This window comes from Hordeum vulgare, chromosome 3H, assembly GCF_904849725.1.
Source record: "Hordeum vulgare subsp. vulgare chromosome 3H, MorexV3_pseudomolecules_assembly, whole genome shotgun sequence".
In the NCBI taxonomy this organism is placed as follows: domain Eukaryota; kingdom Viridiplantae; phylum Streptophyta; class Magnoliopsida; order Poales; family Poaceae; genus Hordeum; species Hordeum vulgare.
In genome coordinates, this window is record NC_058520.1 from 134,062,381 (window position 1) to 134,082,838 (window position 20,458).

A 20,458-nucleotide genomic window follows, 5' to 3' on the forward strand; every position below is an offset into this window, starting at 1 on the left:
CTGACCATCAACGAGAAGGTCGTGCGGGCGGTCGATCAGACCAAAGAAGGGTTGACCAAGGTAGTCGACGATAAGGTCAATGCAGCTGTGGCAGCTTCCTTGGGTCAATTGGTTCCGGCTGTTTTTGAGTATGTGAGGAGGAATCCAGAAGCACGGGTAGAGGACTTTCCACTACTCAGCTTTGTCGGGAGCAATTCGGCAAACATCGCACAACCAGCACCTGCTCATGCAACTGCAAATGCTCCCGTACCTGGTCTTGCTCCGGTTCATAGCAGCCCGCCCTCTGTCTCTAGCGTGCTCGACGGGGCTTCGTCTTTGGTTGAGCTCGACGCCATCTCGGTAATTATGCGTCATATACTAGTCACAAGCATATCTATATAGTCTTCCGTTTCAGTTTGCCTTTTGGATGTCTGACGTTGCAGTCATGTCTTCGCAGGCCGGCGAAACCCCGTGCACCCTACTGTACGATATCAATGGCCAGAAGGTGGACGTGGGAAAGGCAACGATAATCAAGCCGAAGGACCGCATGCTCCACAACAAGCATATGCCCAATGGCGTCTTCAAAGTTTGCGTGGCCAGTGTCAAAGCGGGCTTCGAGAATTTGGCTCCTCCGGCACCAGCCGGTGATGACGAGACCCCTCAACTGATTGGCGCATGCAAGAACTGGTTCTTGCCTTGGCCAAAGACTCACCTTCGTGTCGAGGCGCCCGGTAGCACACCAACGACAACTCATCAACAAGGTATGAACACCACCCCACCTACCCAATTACCTGCACTTGGCATGGGGGGAGATAGAGGATGACGTGGTGAGGGAGAGACTCCATTAGTGCGAGATGACATTGCCCCCGTCGAAGAAGCAAATGTTGATGATGTCATGGAGGAGGATGATGATGAGGAACCTAACCAGTATATCAATACCGGCTATGACGATGCTCAACAATATGACTGAGACTATGAACATGCAGATGAGTTGATGATGCCTGATTTGCTGGAGCCGGAACGCCCGACGGCAGATTGCAAAATTCTCTTTTCATGCGATCCTCGTAGGAGACGCCTCTAGATGCCGCCTCTACCCAGCAAGAACAACACATGGGCCGTCCACTGATAATTAGCCCGATGACGCTAGGGGATGTGGTTAGGGAAGGTATGGCAGGCTCACTATAGCCACCCCAAGAAGCCAAGGAGGAGACCGGAAAAGAAAGGTTGTAAAGGTGCCAGAGCTGCTTGAAGCAGCCAACCGCAGCCCCGGGAGGTAGACAGAATATCTGTCGAAGGTGCAGAGCGTTTTCATGTCGCCGGCCACCAGATGCTACCTCAGAAAGTGGTAGAGAGCATAAAGAACAATGATATGAGGAGACTTCATGATGATGTGCTGGCCACAGAGAAGAATCTTCTCAGCTCAAAAAAACCAGGATACCAGCTTTACCAAGTTCAGGTTCCGGGTGCGAATGGATACGTCGACACATGGCCTGCGGACAAGTTCATCCTGCGATTTGACTACATCTACGACATGTTCCACCTGACCAAGCTGGATTATCAGTTCATCCGCCTGTATGTGCTGCATCTCAACTACATCATCAGGCGCGAGAACATAGAATATATCTGTGTCGTGTACCCGTACTATATGCATGAGAGCTTGTTGGCAGAGTTCCAGGAGCACCGGGACTCTGCGAGCAAGTACATCAGCGACTTCATGCTCGCTAATAAGGACAAGGAAATAATTATCCTACCTTATCATCCCATGTAAGTTATCCGCGGATACCCTTTTGTAAGTTCAGATAATTCCTTTACAAGCATGGAGGCTAATTTGAGATCTGGTTATTTTGCACAGTGGGGGGGGGGGCACCGTACTCATCTGTTTGTACCCTCAATACTCCTATGCTCTGTACTTGGACTCATTGATGATCATCAAGAAGAAGGATTACACACACATAAATAATAATCTCGATAGTGCCATTTTCACCTACAACCTTACTGGTGGATATATCAAGGTGCAAAAGGACAGGAAGAAAGCGTCGGGTTTCGGCCATAAGACCAACTTCTGGTGCATCCAGAAACCAAACGGTAGTAGGGCTGATGGATTCTACCTCATGCATCACATGATCGAGTTCATAAGGGATAGACAATGCCTTCGCATGTCATCTAATTCCGGTGATGCCGAGATTCTCAGCTGGGCCACAAGCATAGGAAGCACACTGGATCATCGAATCCGAGCTGAGTTTTATCACATCAAGTGTGAACTTGCTCAGGTGATCATGAAGTAGGTCGTCAAACAAGGAGGGATGTTCTACCATGGGCCAATGAGGCGGGAGACTATCCGAGATGTGCTAGTCGCTCTGGGTCTGGACATGAATCCTTTCAAGAAGCTCGGGTGTCCCTGAATATGAAGATTGGAAATTCGATGAGGAACAGTGATTGAAGATGACAATGTGTGTGTTCAATTATAATTAATACTACTAGTCTTTATATGAACAACCGTACATCACTCTAGTTAATTAGTTTGTGTATGAGGAACTTCGTTATTTATATATGTTTACTGCTGGTGCTTCTCAAGTACATTATGTTGCATATTATACATCGTTGAATTAATCAACTTATGATGCAGGTACATAGATCAGAGATGACGAAGGGCTGCTACATCGTATTCATTGGGAGGGTTCCAGGAGTGTACGACCACTGGCCAGACGCTCAGTCCCAGGTGGACAGGTACCCGAGGGCTAGCCATAGAGGGTTCGACAGCATAGCCGAACCGGAAATGAGTTACTTGAGGTGGATGATGCTACAACAAGAGACGGAGCGAAACCGGTGCCTCAAGAATTACTACATAGTCGCGCTCTTGCTCATGCTGATCACCCTTCTCTTCTATGTGATGGTTTAGATAGGGATGATGAAACTTGTGTGTGTGCCATGACTCGTGTGTGTTGCTATTTTCGAGATTTGATGATATTTGTGTTGGATAATGATGATGATGATGATGGTATAAATGAAGAGACTACTTTATCTGTATGATGTGATGCAAATTATGCATGTTTATTATGATATGATGAAACCACTGTATAGAGCATGCACACATACGTAGGTGGGAGATAAATACGACGCGAACTAAATATTAAAAGCAGGAATATTAGTAGTAGCGCTGGAATATTAGCAGTAGCACTGGAATATTAGCAGTAGCGCTGGATTAGCAGTAGCGCTTTATTTATACAAGCGCTACTACTATTGTGTATACCAGTAGTGCTTCTAAATTCAGTGCTACTGCTAACAGATTAGCTGTAGCGTGATTGCAGCAGTGCTGGCTCCAGCGCTACTGGTAGCCTTTCTCCTACTAGTGGGATTTAGAAACTCGGCAGGTTGGACCCACTACAACGAACCTCTCTCACTGAAGAAATACCAAACTACTTGGCCATAGCAATTCAAAAGATCGGAGAGAATTATGAAGTTATGATGATCATGCAAACAATACTAATAATAATTTAAGAGAAGATTCAAATACTTATCATGAATAATCTGAACATAAACCCACAATTCATCGGATCCCAACAAAAACACCATACAAAAGAATAACATCGGATAGATCAAAGCGAAGATGTGATAATCATTTTATTGAATATCAAGAGAGAGAGAGATATCCATCTAGATACTAACTACGGATGTGTAGGTGTGTGGTGAACTACTCACACATCAGCATGAGGGCAATAAGGTTGATGAAGAGCCCCTCAGTGGTTGAACCCCCATTTGGCAGGGTGTCAGAATGGAGCTCGAGATGGGATCACCGTGGAATAGAGACTTACGGCGGCGTAAAAGTGTTCGGCGATTATATTTAGGGTTTCTAGAATATTTGTGAATTTATAGGCTAGAGAACAGTGCCAGAGGGGCTACTAGAGAGGCACAAGCCATCAAGGCGCGCCCACCCCCCTGCCTGCATCGTGTTGTCTTGTGGCCCCCTCGTGTGGCTTCACGTCTCCTCCCGAAGCTTCCACCTCTTCTTTTGGCCTAGAAAAAATCATAAAAAAATTCATGGCAATTGGACTTCGTTTGGTACTTCAAACCTGAAAAATAAAAAACACCCAGAAAATAGCAACTAGCCATGGGCACTGGGTTATTAGGTTAGTTCTAAAAAATAATATAAATTGGTGAATTATGACAAAAAAGTATACTAGGATGATAGTATAATAGAATGGAACAATAAAAAATTATAAATATGTTGAAGACATATAAGTAGTGAGGCCCATGAGGCTCCGCTGACCGTAATCTGGATATAATAAATTACCATCTCCCAAGAAAAAAATAGGAGAGGAAGTTTCATCATGTTTTACGATACGGAGCAGTCGCCACATCCTGTTCTTCATCGGAGGCCAAATCTCGAGTCTGTTGTGGTCTTAGGAGAGGGGATTCACCGTCATCGTAATCACCAATCATCCTCCATCACCAATTTCATGATGCTCACTGACGAGAGTGAGTGATCTCTTTGTAGGCTTGTTGAACGATGATGTGTTGGATGAGATTCATCATGTAATCGAGTTAGTTTTGTTACAGCTTGATCCCTGGTATCCACTATGTTCTGAGATTGATGCTACTATGACATTGCTATAATTAATGCTTGTCACTAGGGCCCGAGTGCCATGATTTTAGATCTGAACCTTTTATGTTTTCACCAATATATATGTGTTCTACATCCTACCATGCACGGTATATGCACCTATTACGTGTTATTATCCACATAGCCCAACGTGACAATAATTGGGATTTTTTCCTTTGATGACCTTAGTTTGAGGAGTTCATGTATTCACTATGTGTTAATGCTTTGTTACGGTTCTCTATTAAAAGGAGGCCTTAATATCCCTTAGTTTTCTTATGGACCGGCCCTGTCACGGGAGGGTACAACAAAAGATGTCATGCAACTTCTTTTTCATAAGCACGTATGACTATATAAGGAATACATGCCTACATTGTATTGACAAATTGGAGCTAGTTCTGTGTCACCCAAGATTATGACTATTACATGATGAATATTGTCCAGCGTTATCACGGATCCAATTCCTACGAGATTTACACATATTGAGCTTTGGTAAGTTACTACTGTTTTCTTATACTGTTACAATTTCTACAAAACTACTACTGTTACCGCTACCATTACTATTGCTACCGTTACCGCTACCATTACTGTTGCTATCAAACTATCATACTGATTGCATTATAACATGTTTTTTTCTGAATATTTGAAAACTTCTGGTACTAAAAACACCACAGGGGGTGCCCCAGGTGCCCACTAGGCACCAGGGCGCGAGACACCCACTTGGCTCGCCCTGGTGGGTAGTGGGCCCCACGTGAATCCACTCAATAACTCATTTATACCACTTTGCACCTACCTCTAGAAAAATCCCTATACCTCTCTCTATCGTGTTCTTGCTCCCAAAGTTCAGATCTTCGATCTCTTTGCTCGGAGCTTCATTTCCGAAACAGTTTAGAAGGATTAGCGTATTGCTTAACTCATGGCAAATAAGACATTGCAACAGTCATACTCAACACAGTTAAAAGAAAAGCATAAAAACAACAGAGGTTCTCTCTAATTGGTGCTTTTTATAAGAGGAGGATGACTCAACATGAACATAAATAGACAGGCCCTTCACAGAGGGAAGCATTGATTTGCAGAGGTGCCAGAGCTCAAGCTTTGAAAACAAAGATAATAATTTTGGGTGGCATGCTTTCATTGTCAACGCAATGACTAAGAGTTCTCAACATCTTCCATGCTACTCATGCTATAGGCGGTTCCCGAACAGAAAAGTAAAGTTTTGACTCCCCCATCACCAATCAATCACACTCCACGGCTAGCCGAATCCTCGGGTACCGTCCATACCAACATCAACCCTGGGGGAGTTTTGTTTGCAATTATCTTTTTGATTTGAGCATGGAACTAGGAATTCCAATTACCGACCCCTTTCTCGTGAATGATAGTGAATAAACACATATCAAGGATAACACGCCTAGCAGGGAAGATACTGATAGCCCCCTATCACTACACGAGCGGTTCAGGCACGAAAAACAGATTATTTCTTGAAGGTTTAGAGAGTGGCACATGCAAATTTACTTGGAACGGCAGGTAGATACCGCATATAGGTAGGTACGGTGGACTCACATGGAACAACTTTGGGTTTATGGAAGTGGATGCATAAGTAGTATTCCCGCTTAGTACAAGTGAAGGCTAGCAAAAGACTGGGAAGCGACCAACTAGAGAGCGACAACAGTCATCAAAATGCATTGAGATTAACTAACATTGAGTGCAAGCATTAGTAGGACATAAATCACCATGAACATGAACATCATAGAGGCTATGTTGATTTTGTTTCAACTACATGCATAAACATGCGCCAAGTCAAGCCACTTGAACCATTCAAAGGAGGATACCATCCTATCATACTACAACACATTCGTCTCAACATTCATGTGGGCATGCAAGACAAACCATTATAAGCTCCTAGCTAAGTAAGCATGTCATAAGCAACTATGATCTCTAAGTTGTCATTGCAAACATGTTTCCCTCACAACAAAGCTGAATTAGGCACGATGAGCTAGTCATATTTACAAAAACAAAATAGATCGAGTTTATACCAGCTTTTCCAGGCTCAGTCACTTCATCATATATCGTCATTATTGCCTTTCACTTGCACGTCTGAACGATGTGAACAATAATAAGAGTGCTCGTGCATTGGACTAAAGCTGGAATCTGCAGGCAAACACAAAGGAGAAGACAAAGTAATATGGCTCTTTAACAGTTAAACAGGTATGCATGCGAGAGCCACTAAACATTGTAACCATTATCTTGTACCTTGACCCAAAGAAAAAGAAACCTATTTACACGGGAAAGCTCCCAACAAGCAAAAGAAGAAAAAGAAAATCTTTTTGGGTTTTCTTCAAACTAGACACACACACGAAAAGAAAACGAGAAAAAGAAAATAAACTAGCATGGATGATACAGTGGCAAAGTGTGAACACCGACGAACGAAATGAAAGCATAAGCAAGAATGTAAAGTCGGTGAGAAACACGTACTCCCCCAAGCTTAGGCTTTTGGCCTAAGTTGGTCTACTCCCATGGAGGGAAATAACCAGCCCCGGGGTACTCCGGAGTGGACTGAGGATGCCACTACTGTGTGAGCTCCTCTGGCTCCCACTGATAAACTGGCGTCTGGTACTCGACTGGTGGCTCGGGCACCTGTGGTTGGGCTAAGCCCCAATATGCGTAGATGTCCGAGGGCATAATAATGTACCTGCCTACATGAAGATTGAACAAAGATGGAGCAGGCAAAGTAATAGTCTCACGAGTACCTTGACTAAATACTAGGTTGTAGATCATCCTTCTATTTATATCTCTATCAAGAAAGTCATGGCGAACCATGCTATCGTAATCTAGATATCTCCCGGGAAGAAGAATCTCTTCTTCCTCCTCCAGTCTAATGGGTATCTCAAAGTGTGTGGCAAGACGGGTAGCATAAATACCTCCATAGACCACACCTTTAGAACGGTTTAGGTTCAACCATTGAGCTACTATAGCGCCCAAGATATAAGTTTTATTGTTATAAAGGGCTTCGTGTAAGACTGCAAGATCTGGGGAACTAAGTGACCCAGCCTTCCCACGGCCAATCAAACATTTTCCCACAAATAATGAGAAGTACCTAAGCACGGGAAAATGAATGCTAGCAGCTCTAGCACAAGACACTCCTCTCTCCTCTCCTACAACAATTGTACCAATGAAAGCTTCCAAGTCCCGTGGACGAGGTTCATGAATATCCCCAACGTAAGGTAATTTGCAGACATTGCAAAAATCCTGGAGTGACATGTGCTGGCGGATATCATGAAGTTTGAACTCAACCATAGGAGGATTCTTCCTCGAATAGAAGTTAAAGCTCTGTATGAAGATATTAGTGAGGAGGAGGTATTGCAGACACTTATCTTCAACGATGGCGGTAAGCCGTGCGTTTTCCACCAAATGATAAAAGTCCTCATAAATTCCAGCGACGCGTAAGAACACGTCGCTTGGCCACTCGCACGCTCAAACTTCTGCGACTTGAGGGACCTGATACTTGGGCTTCTTCTCACTTCCATCATCCTTGGGGTCACTGCTTGAAGAGCCTCTTAAGAACCTCCTCATCTTTTCCCTTTTCTATCTCTGAAATTTTCTGAAATTTTTAGTGATTCTAAGGAAAAGTGAACAAGGCTCAACAAAACTCGTAGCAACTACTCCCACAAGTGTCTAGAGGCCATATTACGCATCAAAACTACTTGGGAACCAGCTAAAATCAGCATGCAAAGCTCAAGAGCATGGTCACCAAGGCAACAAAAGTACGCGGAGTATAAGGCACTAGAGCAAAAACTAATTGGACCAATGGAGGTGTCACTTACCAAGGAGTAATTTCCTCAAGACAGTTTGGAGAACGGTGATTTTAGCAAAGAGATTGAAAATCCTAGCAAGAGGAGCAAGAAGACAGGTTTGAGCTGCGAAATGATTTTTTCTAGAGGTAGGAGAACCAGATGAGAGCAAGAATGAGTGGAGGGGGTGCCTGTGGGCCCCACAAGCCTGGGTGGCATGGCCAGGGGGCTGCCCGCACCTCCAGGGTTTGTGGCCCACTGGTGCAGCTCCCAAACAAGCTCTTTGTCTCAGAATTTTTCAAAAATTCCAGAAAAAATCATACTTGATTTTCAGGACGTTCGGAGAACTTTCATTTTCGGGGTACTTTTCTATGGGACGCTAAACAGAAAACTGGGAAAACTAAACTAAATCTATCATTTTTCTTCTAAGTAACCGAAGGTGAAAGCTTGGAACAGAGGTTCGTGACTCCTCGATTTATCCATCTCATGGTCATCGAAAGAAATCCGTCAGTGAGGTTGATCAAGGCTCTTTGACAAACTTTTTCGAATCGCAAAAGAGAACGGAGAATTTCCGAATAGTCACTAGGTCACCTCAATGGGGATGTGCATCTCCCCAACAAGCAAATCATACTTCATGTTGATACGAGGAATAGGTCATTCAAAGCTCCGAATAAGTATCGATGAATTTTTTTCGATAGCATTGATGCAATGTACTCGATATTGTTTCTTCAGGAAGTGCACCGTATGCTCATTACCGTTGACATGGAAAGTGACATTGCCTTTGTTGCAATCTTTAACAGCCCCTGTAGTGTTTGAAAAGGGTCCTCCGAGGATGACCGCCATGGCATCGTCCTCGGGAATATCCAAGATAACAAAGTCCGTTAAGATAGTGACATTAGCAACCACAACAGGCACATCCTCGCAAATGCCGATAGGGAAAGCAATTTATTTGTCGGCCATTTGCAGAGAGATTTCAGTGGGTGTCAACTTATCCAGTTCAAGTCTACGATAAAGAGAGAGAGGCATAACACTAACACCTACTCCAAGGTCGCATAACGCAGTTCTAACGTAGTTTCCTTTAATGGAGCAAGGTATAGTGGGCACACCGGGATCACCTAGTTTCTTAGGAGTTCCACCCTTGAAGGTATAATTAGCAAGCATGGTGGAATTCTCAACCTCAGTAATCCTCTTCTTATTAGTCACAATATCTTTCATGTACTTAGCATACGGGGACATTTTGAGCATATCTGTCAAAGGCATTTGCAGAAAGACAGGTCTGATCATTTCAACGAATCGCTCAAAATCCTCATCATCCTTTTTCTTGGATGGTTTAGGAGGAAAGGGCAACGTTTTCTGAACCCATGGTTCCCTTTCTTTACCATGCTTCCTAGCAGTGAAGTCATTCTTATCATTTCTCTTATTCTTAGGCTGTGGGTTATCAAGATCAACAGGTTCAATCTCCACATCCTTATCATTGCTAGGTTGAGCATCAACATGAACATCACTATTGATATTATCATTAGGCTCATGTTCATCATCAGATTGTGTCTCAGCATCAGAGACAGAGACATCATTTGGACTCTCAGGTGTAGCAGCAACAGGTTGCTAGCGTGCAAGTCCCTATCATCTTTCTTCTTCTTTCTAGGATGGCTGGGTGCATCAGTGCTAACTCCTTGAGAATCTTGTTCAACTCTCTTCGGATGACCCTCGGGATACAAAGGTTCCTGGGTCATTCTACCGCCTCTAGTAACGACTCTAACGGAATTGTCATTCAACTCGTTGAGCAAGTCATTTTGAGCCTTAAGTACTTGTTCTACCTGAGTAGTAACCATAGAGGCATGTTTACTCATGAGCTTACGATCATTGACGTTTCTGTCCACACAAGCACTTAAATGACTAAGCATACGAGCATTCTGTTCCAATTGTCTGCTAACATAATCATTGAAGCTTTGTTGTTTGGCAACAAAGTTATGAAATTCATCCAGGCATAGGCTAGCAGGTTTATCAAAAGGAAAATCACTCTCATCAAACCTACACAGAGAATTTACTTCTACTACCTGTCGTGGTTTTATCACGGCAGATGTCCTCATGAAAGGACTTAGTGTTGGAGCCATCGCACCTTGGTGGCGACTCAAAGGGGTTGAACCGGAGCGAGACAGAGACTTACCCAGGTTCGGCCCCTCGAGAGGAGGTAAAAGCCTACATCCTGCTTTGTGTTGTATTGATGGTGTTTCTATTACAAGGAGGGCGTAACTCGCCTGACCTAGCACTCGATGATTTCTAACCTGCCCTCTCCTTCCCCGGGACTCGCCTTTATATACAGGTCGAGCCCTTAGGGTTTACAAGAGTCCTTACCATCATGCAAGTCATGATTCTTTCTATCTCTAAGTCGCCGTGCTTTCCAAGACTGGGAGATCTTCCAAATGATTGATTCTCCACGAAGATCTTGAACCACCGTCTAGCTCTTCGGCTCACAGGCCAAAGCTTGAATCGCCAAAGGATGAGTCGCCCGCTTGGTGACCCAGCCCAACTAGGGCGGGTCACACAACAAATAATATCCCCAACATTAGGCCCCAGATTGACCTGAACCTGTTCATGCCAACTCTCACCTAGTCAGGGGCGACTCACTCTGCTCTTTTTACGCATCATAAGATTTATCTGCCACCCTATCGTGGAGATATCCAAGTCGCCGAACCACTTCTTGTTGACATCATCTTATCCCTTTAATCTCGGAAGAAATGATGACGCAATCTCCAACGGATCTTTCAGCACAAATATCCCAAAAATTTGGGCGCCATTATAGCAAATCTTTATCCTCTCGTCAGTTCCCGCGCGAGGCGCCTCGATTCCAGCGCCTGACCCAATAAATAGGCTGGGGGAAGGGGGCATGGAACATTCCCACCTACCCATTTCATCGACCCCTTCTTCCTCGCGACTGCACCGAGAACTCCATCGCCGCCTCTGGCCGCCGCGTCTGATGCATTCCCAGGCCGACTAAGTGCGCAACACTCGCCCGGATCTCCCTCGGTCGCCTACGGTCGCCATCATCTGGTCAGTCCTTCGCCATTAGAGGTAGATCTTAGCTCCTCAAGGATCATCGCTTGCCGGTTTCTTAGAACACCTCGAATGCCCCCATAGACGTTGACTAGTTCACAATAATAATGATAAGTACGGTAGCATCGAGCATATCCTCAGTTGATTAGCTCCTGTTTGAGGATCCAAAAAAGGCTTCTGTCAAATCAGCTTTACTGTTCTTACCCTAGCCATAGGGTGTTCTACTTTATCCAGGCTTTTTTCATTCATTTTTGCCAGCTCCGTAGATCTATGTGTTACTGCCTGCTGTATAAAACTTGTTTGTAAACCCGTACTTCACCATTTTAACGAACATCTCTGAAGCTCCGAGTTGCCTCCTTTTGAGCAATAGGAAATTCCTAAATCACCCTTGCATTCTGACCCGGCTCCTTGTTGGCGAGTCAACAGACCCCCTTAGTCACTTGACAAATGTTCGGTGAGTTAATTGACCTATTTAACCACTCACTAAGCACTCGGCGAGTTAACTTATCCGTAATCTTTTCCTTTGTAGCCATGGGTACCATTTTCAAAGCCGATTGGCTCCCGACCAAAGTTACCGAAGCTTTTCTCAACGACTATGTGAAGACGGGAAATCTCGACCCGAAAGAGGTTATCGGATGGCGATCCGGGTTTGGAGAAGAAATTCCCAACCCGAAGGAAGGAGAAATAGTTGTCTTCGCTGAGCACCTCGAACGGGGTTTTAAGCCGCCAGGGTCAAAATTTCTTAGAGATTCCATGACTTTCATGAACGTCCGCCTCCAAGATTTAGGACCTAACTCGATTAGTAACTTATGTCAGTTCCAAGTGTTTTGTGAAGCCTACTTGCGGATGGAACCTTCAGTTCCTTTGTTCTGGTATTTTTTCCATTTGAATAGCCAGACTGAATTTTCCAATGGCCCTAGCTTGGAACTTGGATGTGTCAACGTTCAACGCCGTAGGGACAGCTCATTCCCTTCACTCGCCATGCCAAGCCATCCCAAAGGCTGGGGCGAGTCTTGGGTTTATTGCCAAGAAACTTCTCCTGAGGGTGAAAACAAGATCCTTGGCTATAGGGAGGAACGCCTTCCTACAAACTTTAAACTTCCAGACAAGTTTACTAAAGAAGAAGAGTCAGATTTTATTCTAGTGTTATCCGAGTTACGATCTCTGACAAACATTGGTCTTACTGGGATTGATTTGATCCGCTGCTGGGTTGAATGGCGCATCCTCCCCTTAAGTCACCGGGACGGCTTAATGTGTGAGTTTGATGGTACCTTGGACCATCCCCAATGCTACTTCCGTACAACACTGACAGAAAATGACATTGTGTCCATCATCAAGAAGCTAACCGGCGAGCCCTTGGCCAAGTGTGGCCAAATAGGTCTTAAGCCATTCTGCAAGATCAACCCGGCTCCTAAGGTAAATAACTTAACCCGCCTTTACTTTGTTCCTTCCGACTTACTTGAATTCTGATTCATAAAAATGCCACTTCAGAAAGGTGACAAATTCTGGTCCAAGAGGCCGAAAAAGGTGGTCCTGAAGCAAGCCAGGACGCCCCCAAAAAACAAATCCAAGAGCAAAGGCAAAGCCGCCGTTACTCAACCGTCTGATGTGGACGAATCCCAAGTCGGCGACGTATCTTCAGAGGTAAAATTCTATCTTCTTTGTCTTGCCATCCATTGCTATAGTTTTGTGTTTACACCTCTGTATCTCTTGTGTAGAATGAGGGCAACGAAAGCCAAGAAGACTCCGTAGAGGTAATTTCTGTTTCCTCCGACTCATCTTCTCCTCCGCCTAAGACGGCCAGGCGGATTTGCGGGAAGGTTCCCATGTCTCACCCAAATGCTTGTTTGGATCCTAATTTCCTTTTGAAGAAAGCGCAACATGCTTCCTATCGAAAAACTCGGAGTCATTCTGGAGACTTGGCGTCCGGGTTACCAGCGAAAACTCCTACCAAAAAGAGGCAGAATGAGGTATCCTTTTAACAGCGTCCCCTTTTGCTTCCTGTTGGATCATACTTATAACTTGCTCATATCTTGAGGTATTACTTTTGCATAATTCTCCCCCTTCGTCAGGCGACTCAGTGATGTCAGCTCTTCCGCCGATGATCCGCGTTTGAGGGTAAATTCTTATAATACTTACGTTGTCCTGATGATGATGATGCCTGTTTTTAAGCACACCCCCTTCTCTTTTTAGGGCACAAGCAAAGAAAAGGAAAACTGGCGGGTCAACTTCCAGCACAGCTCTGGAGCCTATTGAAAATCCGGCGCCGACTCAGGATAACCCGGCAAAGGATAAATCTGATGACCAAGCGGATCTCCCAAATTCTCCCAAGGAAGGCACAGAAATGCCCAATCCGCCGAGTCCGTTGAAAACGGCAGAGGATCCAGATGCTGTAATCATCACTGGTACTAGCTTGTCTAAGCCGGCTTCGGCAGTCTTGTCGAAGCACGTATCAACATCAACCCAGCCTTCTATTGGACATGAGATTTCTAAGGCCAAGCTATCTCAATATGAAAATCTTGAATTTAAAGAACTTTGCTCCGGCTTTGCAAGTCGCCTGGAGGCGAGTTATGAAATGGAGAAGAGTCTACTCCTTATGATGAAGAATAGACAGGTATGCCTTAATGCATACCATCCTCATTAACCCCCAAGGGCTGGGTCATCGGTTAAAGGATGAGTCGGGTCTTGATATTAGAATAAATCTTTCGACCTGTAACCCCCAAGGGCCGGGTCATCTGTTGAAACATGAGCCGGGTCTTGATATTAGAATAAATCTTTCGACCTGTAACCCCCAAGGGCCGGGTTATCTATTGAAAGATGAGCCGGGTCTTGATATTAGGAAAATCTTTCGACCTGTAACCCCCAAGGGCCGGGTCATCTGTTGAAAGATGAGCTGGGTCTTGATATTAGAATAAATCTTTCGACCTGTAACCCCCAAGGGCCGGGTCATCTATTGAAAGATGAGTCGGGTCTTGATATTAGGAAAATCTTTCGACCTGTAACCCCCAAGGGTGGGGTCATCTATTGAAAGATGAGCCGGGTCTTCATCTTGTATAATTTTGTCTAAAAAATTATACATTAGCCCCCAAGTGTCAGAGATGTTGCTTGCAATAATTCTGAGACTTGCCCCTTGATAATATACTTTGACAGGAATCTCTTGCCCAAGCTGAGTCGGCATTTGGCGACTTAAAGAAAAGTTTAGCCGACCAGCAAGACGCGCGGGCAAAATCAAAAGAAAAATGTCAAGTGATCTTATCTGAGATTGAGAAGCTGAAGGTCGCCCACAATAAGGCTCAAGCTGATCAAGACGCCGCGGTAAAGCGAGCGGAAAAAGCTGAAGCAAAACTGGAAGCCGTGCAACAAGAGCTGGCCGATTTAAAGCAACATATCTCCAACATGGCATATGCTATCTTTGGTAAGAAGCAAACCATGATCTTGTACTTTGTAAAAAAAAACTTAGTATGAAGAAGTTACTGACCATCATTATCCCTTATATAGGTCCAAGAGCCGCCAACCTTTAGGATGATTGTATCTTGATGCTAAAGGCTATTTACACATTAACAAAGCAATTGTATACCGGAAGCGTGCTGACCGTGAAGGCAGTGATGGGCGCCAAGGAACCCATAACATCAATCAAAAAGATGCTTGGCTGCTTATCTACCCTTCCGCCTCAGATAGGTGAGCTAACCCGATCAGCTGCCCGGAAAGGGGTACTAACTACGTTGAGTCAGTGCTTAGCATACGCCCTAGAGCTAAAACCTGAAGAAATAGCAGCAGGCTTTCCCCAGCTCAAGGACGACGGATCAGAATTTACTCAAGACGACTATTAGCGCGTTGTCAAAGAATCTCGCCCGACGGTAACTCAGCTTGCAGCAAGCTTGGATTTGTCAAAGTATCAAGCTTCTTATGATGACAAGAATAAGAAGATAAATCCGCCAACCTTTGTGACAACCAGCTTGACTCCTCGTCGACCCAAGAACCCTTTTGATTTGGAGGCGGATCTCTCGACATTTTTGAATGATGAAGATGAATTCGCTGCCTTATCCAAGTGTAATTGGGTGTTGGGCAACTTAAAGCTTGAAGTCGGCCAGAGCTCAAAGCAAACTGACCCGGGGACATCAGCAGAGTAGTTCTTCATTGATTTGGCCATCAGAGCCATGTAATAGTTTATTCGTAGAAAACAACCTTGTTCCATGATTTCTTTAAAACCCTTGAGTCTCTCTCAGGGCGCCTTATGATGCTTGACCCGCCATGACAGTAGTGATTTTGATCATCAATCTGTTAGGCTAAAAACATACATCAAACCACCTCAGTGAGTAATTGATGATAATAAATGATAGCCGACTCAGGATGTTCCGGTGAGTCGGAAAATTTTGCAAAACCTTGTGGCAGTGCCAGGAAGGTGAAAGTAAGAATTTCGTCGGCTCGTTCAAGTCGCGACAGGATAGGACGAGTTATATAAACTCAAGTGCTACCCGAGGGAGACTTTTTGTGTAAAAAAGCTCAAGTATTTAGACCGACTGATCAGGCACAAGTCAAGCTTCAATGAAGCAGGTTCAGTGAACCAATGGTTTCTCTATTTTCCATGTGGGGCGCTAGCCGGTACTAGACATGTTTTAACCAAGGCGAGTTCATGGTCCATAAAGCGGAGTAACTCACCAAGAGTTCATGGGTCCATATGGGGATTCAGCCAACACACAGTCTAGTATAACCATTTGTAATGCGGTAATTTTTTGCAGGCCAAAGGGGTAGTAAGGCTGATCTCAGTGAGAGGAAGCCCCCAAGTGACCTATGATTAGGGGAAAGACCGGTCATAGGATTGTAGAAGCGTATACGCTCTTACCACAAAATGACTTGGGAACAAATAGCCCCCAAGTAAGCCGGCCTAATCCGTAGAATCATATAAGGCGCCTATGTTTGAATCATGCGCTTGTAGCGACTTGATCCTCTTTGGCTTATCGATACCCAGTGTTGTAATAAGTGCATCATGGCGACTTATACTCTGTGGTATGGATAGCGTCCATGCTTGGGCGACTTGTTAAGGAGCAAATAAAAATCCATACTTTCAATAAGATGAAATAGCAGGAAATCCCCGAGTTCGTGGGCATCAATTTTATTGCTTCATAAAAAATGAAAAACTTACAATTTTTCAAGATAAGAAAAAACAGAGCCAATAGCTCAAGTGTAATAAGGCCGCAAGTGGGCTATGTTCCAGGGCGAGTTGACTCAGCCTCCGTGGTTGGCCGATCAGGACGAAGATCCACCAGATAGTATGACCCATTGCGAAGGCTTTTGCTGACGACGAACGGTCCTTCCCATGGTGGTGATAACTTATGCATGCCAGTGCGATCTTGGATCAATCGAAGCACTAAGTCGCCCTCCTGAAAAGTTCGGCTCTTGACCCGGCGGCTGTGGTGACGCCGCAAGTCCTGTTGATAAATAGCCGATCGGGCGGCAGCCAAGTCGCGTGCTTCCTCCAAAGCGTCCAAAGAATCTTGACGCGCCAACTCGTTATCCTGTTCCACATAAGCAGCAACTCTGGGCGAGTCGTGCCTAATGTCAGTGGGAAGAACAGCTTCTGCTCCGTATACCAGGAAAAAAGGAGTAAAACCCGTAGAACGGTTTGGGGTGGTCCGGATGCTCCACATTACTAAAGGCAACTCCTCAACCCAACACCCTGGGGTGCGTTCCAGGGGAACCATAAGTCGGGGCTTGATTCCTCGCAATACTTCCTGATTCGCCCGTTCCGCCTGCCCATTAGATTGTGGATGAGCAACTGCGAAGACATCAAGCCGGATGTGCTCACGGTGGCAAAACTCCTGCATCGCTCCTTGTGATAGATTTAGTACCATTATCAGTAATAATGCTGTGTGGATATCCGAACCGGAAGATCAGTTTTTTCAAGAACTTGACCGCTGTCTCCGCATCACAAGAACCAACAGGTTCTGCTTCGACCCACTTGGTAAATTTATCAACCGCCACCAGCAAATGAGTTTTTTTGTTGGATGACATCTTAAAGGGGCCAACCATGTCTAGCCCCCAGACCGCAAAAGGCCAAGTAATAGGTATCATCCTTAGTTCTTGAACCGGCACATGTGCCTGTCGTCCGTAGCGCTGGCAACCATCACATCGACGAACTATCTCTTCTGCGTCTGCATGAGCCATCAACCAAAAGAATCCGTGACGGAACGCCTTTGAGACCAGGGAACGTGACCCGACATGATGCCCAAAATCTCCGGCATGGATGTCGTTCAGAATTACGCATCCTTCTTCGAAAGAAACACACCGTTGGAATACCTCAGAAGTGCTTCGCTTATATAGTTCTCCATTGATGATGACCATGGATTTGCTCCGACGGATAATTTGTTGAGCCAACACCTCATCCGAAGGTAACTCGCCTCGTGCAAGATATGCCAAATAAGGAAGAACCCAATCCGGCGTAACACGGAGAGCCTCCACAAACTGGGACTCAGGGTCTGGTATTGCCAACTCCTCTTCTGAGGGAACCTTACGGAAGGATTATGCAAAATATCCAGAAAGACATTGGGAGGAACCGGCTTACGTTGTGAGCCGAGACGTGAAAGGGCGTTAGCTGCTTTATTAAGGCGCCGATCGATATGATCAACTTGATAGCCATGGAAATGATCTGCCACATCAGATACAACCCTTCTGTAAGCCGCCATCAGGGGGTCCCGAGAATCCCAAGTACCTGAAACTTGCTGAGCCACCAGATCAAAATCGCCAAGACATCTGACACGCGTGAGGTTCATCTCCTTGGCGAGTCGCAAACCATGAAGCAAGGCTTCATACTCTGCAGCGTTTTTGGTGCATGGAAACATGAGTCGGAGACATAACATAATTTGTCTCCTTGGGGCGAAATCAACACCACGCCAGCCCCCGAGCCTTCCAATTGCCTAGACCCGTCAAAGTAAATAGTCCAGTACGTGAGGTCGGGCCTGTCTTCCGGAATCTGCTACTCGGTCCAATCGTTGACGAAATCAACCAAGGCCTGGGACTTGATAGCCATGCGAGGGGTGTACCGCACGTGGTGCGGCCCAAGTTCGATCGCCCATTTGGCGATTCGCCCTGTCGCTTCTCGGTTTTGGATGATATCCCCGAGAGGAGCGGAGCTAACCACTGTGATGGGATGCCCTTGGAAATAGTGTTTGAGCTTCCGACTCGTCATAAAGACCCCATAGACCAGCTTCTGCCAGTGTGGGTAACGTTGCTTGGAGAGGGTTAGCACCTCACTAATGAAGTACACCGGGCGTTGTACCGGATATTCCTTCCCGTCTTCCTTCCGTTCGATAGCCAATGCCACGCTCACCGCCTTGGAGTTTGCCGCGATGTACAGAAGCATAGGCTCTTTTTCAGTCGGGGTGGCCAAAACTGGCGGGTTGACCAGCTGCTGCTTCAAGGCTTCAAAAGCTTCATTGGCCTCGTCTGTCCAAACAAAACAGTCAGATTTCTTAAGCAACTGATAGAGGGGAATAGCTTTTTCCCCCAGGCGGCTTATGAAGCGACTTAAAGCCGCGATATGACCCGCCATCCGCTGAACTTGATTCATATTCATGGGTTTCCCAAGCGAAGTAATTGCCTCAATTTTGTCCGGGTTGGCCTCAATGCCGCGCTCGGACACCAGGAAACCCAATAACTTTCCTGCGGGGACACCAAAGACACACTTGGTGGGATTAAGCTTCATCTGATATACCCGCAGGTTGTCAAAAGTTTCCCTTAAATCTTCCAAGAGCGTCTCCTTTCTATGAGTTTTAACCACAATGTCATCAACGTAAGCGTGGATGTTGCGTCCGGTTTGGCCACAGAGACAATTTTGAATGCAACACTGGTAAGTCGCCCCAACGCTTTTGAGCCCAAACGGCATGGACACATAACAAAAAGCCCCGAAGGGGGTTATAAAAGCTGTCTTCTCCTGATCTTCCACAACCATCTTGATATGGTGATATCCGGAATAAGTGTCCAGGAAACACAAACGCTCGCAGCCCGCCACTGGATCAATGATTTGAACGATGCGGGGAAGGGCGAAAGGGTCCTTTGGACAGGTTCTGTTAAGATCTGTGTAATCAATGCACATGCGGAAGGTGCCGTTCTTCTTGAGCACCAGGACCAGGTTGGCCAAACACTTGGGGTGGAAGACCTCTACGATGAATCCGGCGGCCAAAAGACGGGCGACTTCTTCCCCGATTGCCTTTCGTCGTTCCTCATTGAATCTGCGAACATATTGCTGAATCGGCGTTGCTGTTGGGTCAACATTAAGATGGTGCTCAACGAATTCTCTCGGTACACCAGGCATGTCAGAAGGTTTCCACGCGAAGATGTCCCGATTCTCACGGATGAATTCGATGAGCGCGCTTTCCTATTTAAGATCCAGACCCGCCCCGATAGTAAACTGCTTGGATGAGTCGTCAGGGACGAAATCCACCATTTAAGTGTCATCCGTTGGTTTGAACTTGAGGGGCAGCTCAGCGTCTGTTGTTGGCTTCTTTAGAGGTGACATATCTGCTGGATCAACATTGGCCTGGTGATATTTGAGTTCTTCTGCAGCGCAGGCGACTTCTGCGTAAGCCGCATCCCCTTCCTCACACTCTCTCGCTATCTTCCTGTCACCATCAACAGTGATGGGTCCCTTAGGACCAGGCATCTTGAGTTTAAGGTAAACAGAGCAGGGGCGAGCCATGAAACGGGCGTAAGCCGGTCGCCCAAACAGCGCATGATAAGGGCTCTTTAACTTGACCACCTCAAATATAAGCGACTCACTCCTGTAATTGGATGCTGTTCTGAACTCCACTGTGAGTTTAACCCGACCTATGGGGTATGCCGACTTACCTAGGACAATTCCATGGAATACCGTGGTTGACGGCATTAAGTCTTTCTCCAGTAGGTTCATCCTTCCAAAGTGTCGAATTATAGTATGTTGATGCTGCTACCACCATCCATCAGCACCTTCGATAAGGTATATCCCTCGACTTGAGGAGCCACGACCAACGCTAAGTCGCCGGGGTTGTGAACTCTGGGCGGGTGA